Source organism: Scardinius erythrophthalmus (genome assembly GCF_964197995.2).
Source record: "Scardinius erythrophthalmus genome assembly, chromosome: 24".
NCBI classification, from domain to species: domain Eukaryota; kingdom Metazoa; phylum Chordata; class Actinopteri; order Cypriniformes; family Leuciscidae; genus Scardinius; species Scardinius erythrophthalmus.
In genome coordinates, this window is record NC_138244.1 from 29,921,890 (window position 1) to 29,930,605 (window position 8,716).

At 40.2% G+C, this 8,716-nt stretch overlaps 1 gene segment (V, D, J or C); it reads left to right on the forward strand.

Annotated features, from left to right (window-relative positions):
- The first annotated feature begins 4,804 nt into the window (after positions 1-4,804).
- Positions 4,805-6,704, forward strand: LOC308684647 (immunoglobulin lambda constant 7-like). The segment is given in 2 exons: positions 4,805-4,895; positions 6,388-6,704.
- Positions 6,705-8,716: the final 2,012 nt, after the last annotated feature.

Sequence of the window (8,716 nt, forward strand, 5' to 3'; positions counted from 1 at the left end):
GTCAGCGAAAACCCAAGGAATATCGTCAGCAGTGGGAAAGTATTGGATTCGTTGTTTATATGCACTAACACTGAAGTGGTGTTGAGAGTTTGGAAAGTGTGTGGCACGAGTGAACTAGTACACCAAGTGAATTGTTGATCTGTCTCCAACTTCTGTCCTCCCCTTTGCCGAATGTGACAACAGCTGCACTCGTCTTCTGCTTTTTTTGGAGAGAAGTTGAGCCCTTGCAAAAGACGAGATTTGATCCGGTGGGAGAAAGACCGGTGGGTGAGTTCTGGCCCGAATGCACGGTGTGCGAGTGGAGATGTAGTGCCTGAAGTGACGACTCACACGGTTTGTGTTATGGAGTAAAGTTTTATTGTGTGGAGAAGTAATAGTAGTCTGCTGTGCACTCTCTCCCTATAGTCTTTCACCCGCTGTCCCCAAGGGAGAGCTTTTGATACATCAAGCGTCCAACTTACTATTTCGAGACAACCCGGCTCTGTCAACGCTGAATGTTTCATATACTGTCGAACAGTTAAACCCTGCTACATTGTTACAGTGTACAGCCAAAGTGGAGCGCCTTGCTCAAAGTGTCCTCCCCGCCTGGTGGTCTCCACACGTCCTAATCGAAAGCCCCCGTCCTGTTCAGAAAGAAAGAAGGTATTTCAGCTGAATGTTTTATATACTGTCGAACAGTTAAACCCTGTTGCATTGTTACAGTGTACAGCCGAAGTGGAGCGTCTCGCTCAAAGTGTCCTCCCCGCCTGGTGGTCTCCACACGCCCTAATCGAAAGCTCCCGCCCTGTTCAGAAAGAAAGAAGGTATTTCAGCTGAATATTCCATATACTGTCGAACAGTTAAACCCTGCTACATTGTTCCAGTATACAGCCGAAGTGGAGCGTCTTGTTCAAAGTGTCCTCCCCGTCTGGTGGTCTCCACACGTCCTAATTGGAAGCCTCTGTCCTGTTCAGAAAGAGAGAAGGTATTTCAGCTGAATATTCCACATACTGTTGAACAGTTAAACCCTGTTATAGTGTACAGCCAAAGTGGAGCGTCTCGTTCAAAGTGTCCTCCCCGCCTGGTGGTCTCCACATGCCCTAATCGAAAGCCTCTGCTCTGTTCAGAAAGAAAGAAGGTATTTCAGCTGAATGTTTCATATACTGTTGAACAGTTAAACCCTGCTACATTGTTATAGTGTACAGCCGAAGTGGAGCGTCTCGTTCAAAGTGTCCTCCCCGCCTGGTGGTCTCCACACATCCTAATTGGAAGCCTCGGCCCTGTTCAGAAAGAGAGAAGGTATTTCAGCTGAATGTTTCATATACTGTTGAACAGTTAAATCCTTGCTGTATCGTCACAGTGTGCAGTTGAAGTAGAGCATCTTGCTCAAAGTGTTTGTCCTGCCGGTGGTCTCCACATGCCCTCGCTGCAAGCCTCTGCCCCTGTTCGGAGAGGAAGGTAATCTATCTGAACGCCCCATGTACTGCTAACAGTTAAAGTCTGCTGTATTGTTGCAGTGCACAGCCTAAGGGGAGCTCCCGTCCAAAAGGGCTACTCCCGCCTGGTGGTTCCTACGGGCCTCACTTAAGTTCCGCCCCCCCACCCCCGCCCCCCCCCCCCTTGAGGAAAGGGTTACCCCATCCGATTATCCTTACCTGTTGGTGGCAGCTAACTGTGTCGTTCCAGGGAACAGCCGTGAAGACACCTAACAGGGTATACTTGCCGTTTCCTCTCCTGGCTCGGCCCGCTCGTCACATGTTCACCTGCGTCCTGTCGAAGTCTGAGGTAACCGTCCCCTGAGTACCTACCTCTGGAGCAGCATCAGAGACTCGCTTCACCCTCGTACCCGAATACCTACCTGGTTCCAGCCCGAATGGGGTCCGTATAACCACGACCTCCTCTTGAGTCCTGTAAAGAGTACTTACCTAGTGACCTACCTAAACGGCGCGAGTATCCCCCTGATCCCCCTTCAACGAGCCGCAGGCCTGCCACGATTGTTCCCCTCCCCCCCCCCCAAGGTCCAGAAGACCACCGAACTCCCGCTGGTGGCAAGAAAAAAGATTTTAATTAGGACTTTTCCAATTTACTGTTTTTTACTTAATAAAGAAAACTGTTATTCCTTTACTTCCTTGTCTGTTTGGTCCTTGACGCGTTCCTCGAGGTGGTTCCTGGGTTTCAGGGGTGGGTGCAGTCTGGCTTGGCCCACTCCGACCTGTGACAACATGCTTTGGCTCCACCAAATAATTTACATGCAAAGCAATACACTTTATTTGATTTCATGGAATACAACCAGTCTCGCTCAATTCTCTCCCCATTTGATAATAAGCAATAACAATAAGCTTTAGAAAAGTGCCTGTTACTCTTCTCTGATCTAGGATATGGCCCATCAGGACACTTCAAAGGCCCTTTCTCAGTCAATTTTTGCTTAAAACTGTCAATTTGATGGGGTGCAGGCCAGTCTGATGGGTCCTCTGAGGAAGGTCTTTCCTCTGTTACCTCCTCTGTTGCATCTCTGCATTCTCCTGTTATATCTATCTCCTCCCCTCTGATGTCATTTTGAGGGTGTGGCTGTCCATCTTTCCATACGCTGGATTTTTACAAGACAAACCAATAACGGAGTCTACAACCCTAATCTGTAATGTTCTGTAATTCGTAATATCCTGCGTGGCTAGTCCTACCTGTTCTCTTGACCTGCTCTAGAGACATTTACTTTCTCTCTGTGCTCTTCATCTTCATCTTTGTAATGTTTCTTAATATTGTTTAAAGTGGTCATGACATGAGGAATCCAATTTTACTTGATGTTTTGATAAATAAGAGGTCATTGTGTAATGACAAGAGCCAAAATGCATGTACATGTCTTTAGAAAGACAGATGCCTGCTTTTCACCCTTGGCCACACTCTCTCAATCATGAACAAACTTTTTCAGTCAGAGACAGGGTGAAAAATTATATTATTTACAATATTATGAGTTTCTGGGGCACAAAAACTGTACTTGCATTATAAGTGTACCTCAGAGAACATATAAAAAAAGTATGTCATGACCCCTTTAAGTCCAAATATCTTGAGTGACAGTTCCTGTTCTCTTCACCTGCTCTTGACTCATTTGTTTTCTCTCTGTGCTGTTCTTCTTCATGGATGAGTGAATGGACCAGATATTTCACAATATTTATACCTTATGTCTGAAATACTCTTATCTGCAATCTGATATATTTAGTAATAAAATCCTGTGTGGTCCATTCCTACCTGTTCTCTTGGCCTGCTTTGTTATTCTCTTTCACCTGCTCTTCATTGTCCTCTCCATCTTCATGACTGAGTAAATGTACCATTATGTTACTGTTATACTACAATGTCAACTTTCAGTAGCCTAGGAAACTACTTGCATATACACTATGAAATAGTGGTTAAAAACTACCAAACATATATTTTTGTGATTAAAACAAAGTATTAAAAACTAAAAGATATGAGAAATAAGGTCTTTAAGATATATCTTTTTTTTAAGATGTTTATAATTAAGTTAATTTACCATACAATTCCGAATTCGTCCATAGAGTGACGCCATGCTTCAGTTTTTGACGCCTTGGGAGTGAGAATGGGTTGAATATCAGCACTAACTCTTATTTCATATCAAATAAATTACTATCGATAAATGTATATTTTTAAAGTCTTTAGAAACTTTGAACTAAACATTGATATTGTGTAGTTTGTGATCCTCCATCAGCAGCTGCAGTTTCTCTCAGCTGTATCAGTGCAGTCACTGTGACGTCTGACTGACAGAGGTTTTTGTACGACTCTTTATCACTGTGTGAACGCTGGACCATAGTAATAAGTGTGTCTACTCTGACAGTAATAATCTCCTGCATCTTCAGTCTGGACTCCACTGATGATCAGAGTAAAATCTTTGCCATAGGCAGATCCAATGCCACTGAATCTAGATGGAGTTCCAGTATAAAGGGTTGATGTCTGATATATGAGGAGTTTAAGAGCTTCTCCAGGTTTCTGCTGATACCAGTGTAAATAGCTGTTGCCGCTGGATATTCCTTCATCTACATGACACTCTATTGTTGCTGTTTGACTCAGTTGGACAGTTTTAACTTCAGGTTGAGTCAGAGTCACTCCTCTGGATTCTGAAGAAGAGAAAAGAAAAACTATTAGTGTTTAAAACTATTATAATCATATACTTGTACAAAAACACCAAAATCAGAGTCAGTTTTTACATCTTACCTTGAATAAACAGTGCAATGGTCCAGATGAAGATGTTGATTGTGTTCATTGCTGTAGTTTAGTCTTGTGTGATGATGAAGAGTGTGTTCTGTTCTGCTCTCAGTCATGAAGTGTTAAACTCACAGCACTATAAACACTCTCAGAGCACTGAAGCATGTGCTGACAATGCAAAGAAGTGGGCAGGATTTACAACAGCTTGTGCTGATAACAAACTCATAAACTCTACATAGAAGATTTTACTTTCAGAATAATGTTATTGAACCATTTAGTGATTAATTGCACATATTTATTAATTGTGAGTTCAGTTCTGTGCTACACCTTTACAAGCATGTTAACAATGAGAAATCAAGAACTAAATAAATCAGTTTTACTATATTTAGAGTCATAATAAAAATAAAAAAATCCATTATGGTCTTTGGAATCAATGTTGACATGTTGCTCTCTGGGAAATATTTTCATGATGTCTATTTTTCCCACATTTTCCACATGCATGAAGTTCATCAGGACTCATAATCAGGTCATTATATATTAAACAGTGTTCATCTGAAATGTTCAGAATTATTGATTCATTTATTTGAAGCTGCAGGTTTTTCTGTGAATCATGATGATTGATCTGCATATGAAGAACAGAAGCATCATTATGAGAAACTCCACAACATCATCCATGATCAAAGAGGTCAAAGGTCACCTCAGAGGTCACAGCTCATCAAATATATTTCTTTAAACAGTGTTATATCAGAAAGCATTTAGTCAAATCTGAATGAGTGAGTGTTGAGAAGAGCTGAGGATCTTCTAATATCAGTGTGTTGAAGTGTTGTTTCTCTCTCTCTGCTGGAGTGTGTGTTCACTCGAGTGGAATAGAGGTTTTTGTACGAGCGTTTCATTAGATTGTATCACTGTGGTACACATTCGGTGGAGGAACTAAACTGGTGATCAAATGTAAGTCTATTTAATTATATATTAAATAAAAATATAATTTTAATTTCAGAAAGTGTTTTACAGTTGAAAAAAGAACAACATTTATTAATAATAATAATAATTAGATATTGTGGTGATACTTTACTTGAAGCATTTATGTATAATGAATTATAAAGCTATCAATAGCGCATGTTATAATGTCATATGTTTTCATAAATAACTGTAACCAAAGTTAAAATGTTTTATAATATTTGCACATTCCTTGTTACATCTAGAATTGGTTGTTTGTCATGAGTTTTAGTGTATTATAATTTTTTTGGAGGTGTAACAATGAATAGATAATATTATAATGTGTTAAAACCTTGGTTACAATTATTGAAGAGATTATACTTGCATCATAATGTGTAAAAAAATATATAATTAATGCATTAAAAATACGTTTTATAATGCAATATGTATAAAGGCTTTAAATAAAGTGTTACTGATATTTTTGTATAATTATTGAATCTAAAACTATGATATTATTATAAGAATAGCATTATCCCTCATAAAAAAAAAAAATATATATATATATATATATATATATATATATATATATATAAGGGCTGGGAAAAGATTAATCGCGATTAATCGCATCCAAAATAAAAGTTCAAAAAAAAAAGAAAAAAGTTTCAACAACAAAAAATATATATATATATATATAAAAATGAAATAAAACTCTAAACATATTTCCACACTGTGTCTCACTATGAGTTTATTCAGTTTATTACAGGTTTGTTTTTCCTTCATTTATTTCTACACTGAGTTCATATTTAGTTCATCTTTTATTGTAGAAATCATACATGGAAAAAAGAGATTTGACATCAGAATGTAAATGTTGCTACTTTCTGTAGTTCAGTCAATGATACTGAATCTCTTTTGCTCATGTTGTGCTTATAATTCAGTGTTTTGTTCATTCTGTATGATTCAATTGTGTTTTAACTCTGTTTGAAATTGAGTTACATTTTCAGTTCAGGTGAATATCTCAAAATGTAAGATATTTATGTTCAGAGTGAATAATTGCTGGAATTAAAGCAGTCAGATCGGCCTGATAATAGATAATATGTGTTATAACTGCTGTTACACTTATTGATGAGATCATACATGCATTTTAATGTATATAGCAGTGCATAATTAATGCATTAAACTACTTTTATAATGCAATATGTATGAAAGCTTTAAACAAAGTGTGTTGTGTGTGTGTGAATGTGTTGTGTTTGTCTCCTGCAGCTGGTCCCACAGTGAAGCCCTCAGTGTCTCTGCTGCCGCCCTCTTCTCTGCAGATCTCTGGAGACTCAGCCGCACTGCTCTGCCTGCTCAGCTCTTACTCTCCACAGGGGGCGCTGGTGAGCTGGACACTGGACGGGTCAGAGGTCACCGAGGGGGTTCTGACCAGCGCAGAGAGCCAGCAGGACGGCCGCTACAGCCGCAGTAGCGTCCTGACCCTCAGCAAAGCACGCTGGGAAGAGGGAGAGCTGTACGTCTGCAGAGTAACACATGATGGAGCTCCTCATGAGGTCTCGTTCCACAAGAGCTCTGAGTGCTGATGTTTCTCTCCTGAAGATGAGCCGTATCTGAGTGTCCTGTGTCAGGCAGGATTCACATGAGTCTAGTGCTGCAGCTGTAGTGATTTACAACTCAATACTGAAACTGAGTGTGTGTGTGTGTGATCTTTCAATCTGCTGTGTTTGCTGCAACATTCAATAAAGCTTCTCAACAAGTTCACTTTGTGTCTGACAACATCATTCAACTAACAGATGAAGATGCAGGTGCTTTTCAGAAGGTTGATGTAGCAGTAAATGTCAAATAAAGCTCTTGGGGTTTGAACATGGTCTCTGGAGACAGAGCTGCTCTATTCTGAGAGGATCACAATCACTCCACCCTGACAATGCAAATGGGGTTTTCAGTCTCACTCTTTGATTGGTTACATGATCTGGACTGGAACACTTTCACTTCTGCTTTAGTGAAGCAGCGCAGACAAACTGATCATTATATTCATAGGGGCTAAAAACTTTATTATATAAAAATATCCTAAAAAAGATCAAGATCAAGAATCAGTCGTTCTGACACTAATTGTTACATAATCATTACATTTATAGGCAATGGTGTAAATATATATGAAAATGTTATGAAAAATCATAATTAATACATAATTAATTTATAAAAGGTCCTGTGGCTCAGATGGAAAGCATCACGTCCAGACAGCAGAAGTGACTGAATGCAGTCTGTTCAGTTTAATTGACAGGATCATATATTACACCTAAAACATGATGATCATATTGAAACACTGACTCATTCTCTTCATAAAAAGATTTTTGTACAACTTTTTATCACTGTGTGAACACATATTTACTGTTGATGTAGTGTAAACTCTGACAGTAATAATCTCCTGTATCTTCAGTCTAGACTCCACTGATGGTGGGAAATACAATCATAAATTATTCAAACCTGAACTAAACGCTGCCAGAGTCAAGAGGAAGATGATGCTGAAAGTCATGTTTGTTGGTTGATGAAGAAGAGCTCTTGATCATGTCATGTTCGGTTCATAGAGCTATAAACACAAGGAAAGAATAAAAGCACATCCAGTGCAACCGGCACTAGCTTCGAAACTAGCTTTTATCCCTTCCTGGTCATGACGACACCTGCCTGTGACGCTCACGTCGCCATTGGACTAGTTGACATAGATACTTCAGACGCAATCACGCAGGAGGTGTTCCCAAAGCGTCATCGACGCATCGTCTCGTTCCCTTCTTGGGGAACTAAGATTACAGTCGTAACCGAGATGTTCCCCATCGAGGAACTCGCGATGCGTCGATGACGCTTTGGGAACGAGAATACCCAAATCGCCATAATTTCAAGAACCTGAGTGTCAGCCTGAACAGAACTAATACATCAAGCATTAAGAACCTGAGACCCTGGAGTAGCGTCCAGATCTAGGCTATAAAATCTGACGAATGTGAGCGGTGAGGATCAGCCTGCCGCATCACAGATGTCTTGAAAAGAGGCCCCAGATAACAAGGCTTTAGAGGCTGCCATACTACTAGTAGAATGAGCTCTAACCTCCAAAGGACACGGAAGGTCAGATGACTCATAGGCAAGAGAGATAGCCTCAACTATCCATTTGCTCATAGTCTGCTTAGAAGCAGGAAGACCTAACCTAGGTGATCCGAAACAGACAAATAATTGGTCGGACTTCCTCCAGGAAGAAGTCCGATGAACATAAGTATCCTATGCTTGCACTGGACACAAAAAGTTCAACTTTTCCTGGTCCAAAGATGTAAATGGAAGAGGACAGAAAGCCTGTAGCACAATAGGCCTCGGAATATTGGTCGGTACCTTAGGGACGTATCCCTGCTTAGGGAAGAGAAAAGCTTTGACCATCCCAGGTGCAAATTCAAGGCAGGTGGGAGAAACCGAGAGGGCCTGAAGGTCTCCGACTCTTTTAAGGAAGAAGAAATATAGTCTTAAATGTGAGAAACTTCTCTGAGACTGAGTCTAGGGGTTCAAATGGAGCCCTAGAAAGGCCTTCTAATACTAATACTATTACTATTAGGTCCCA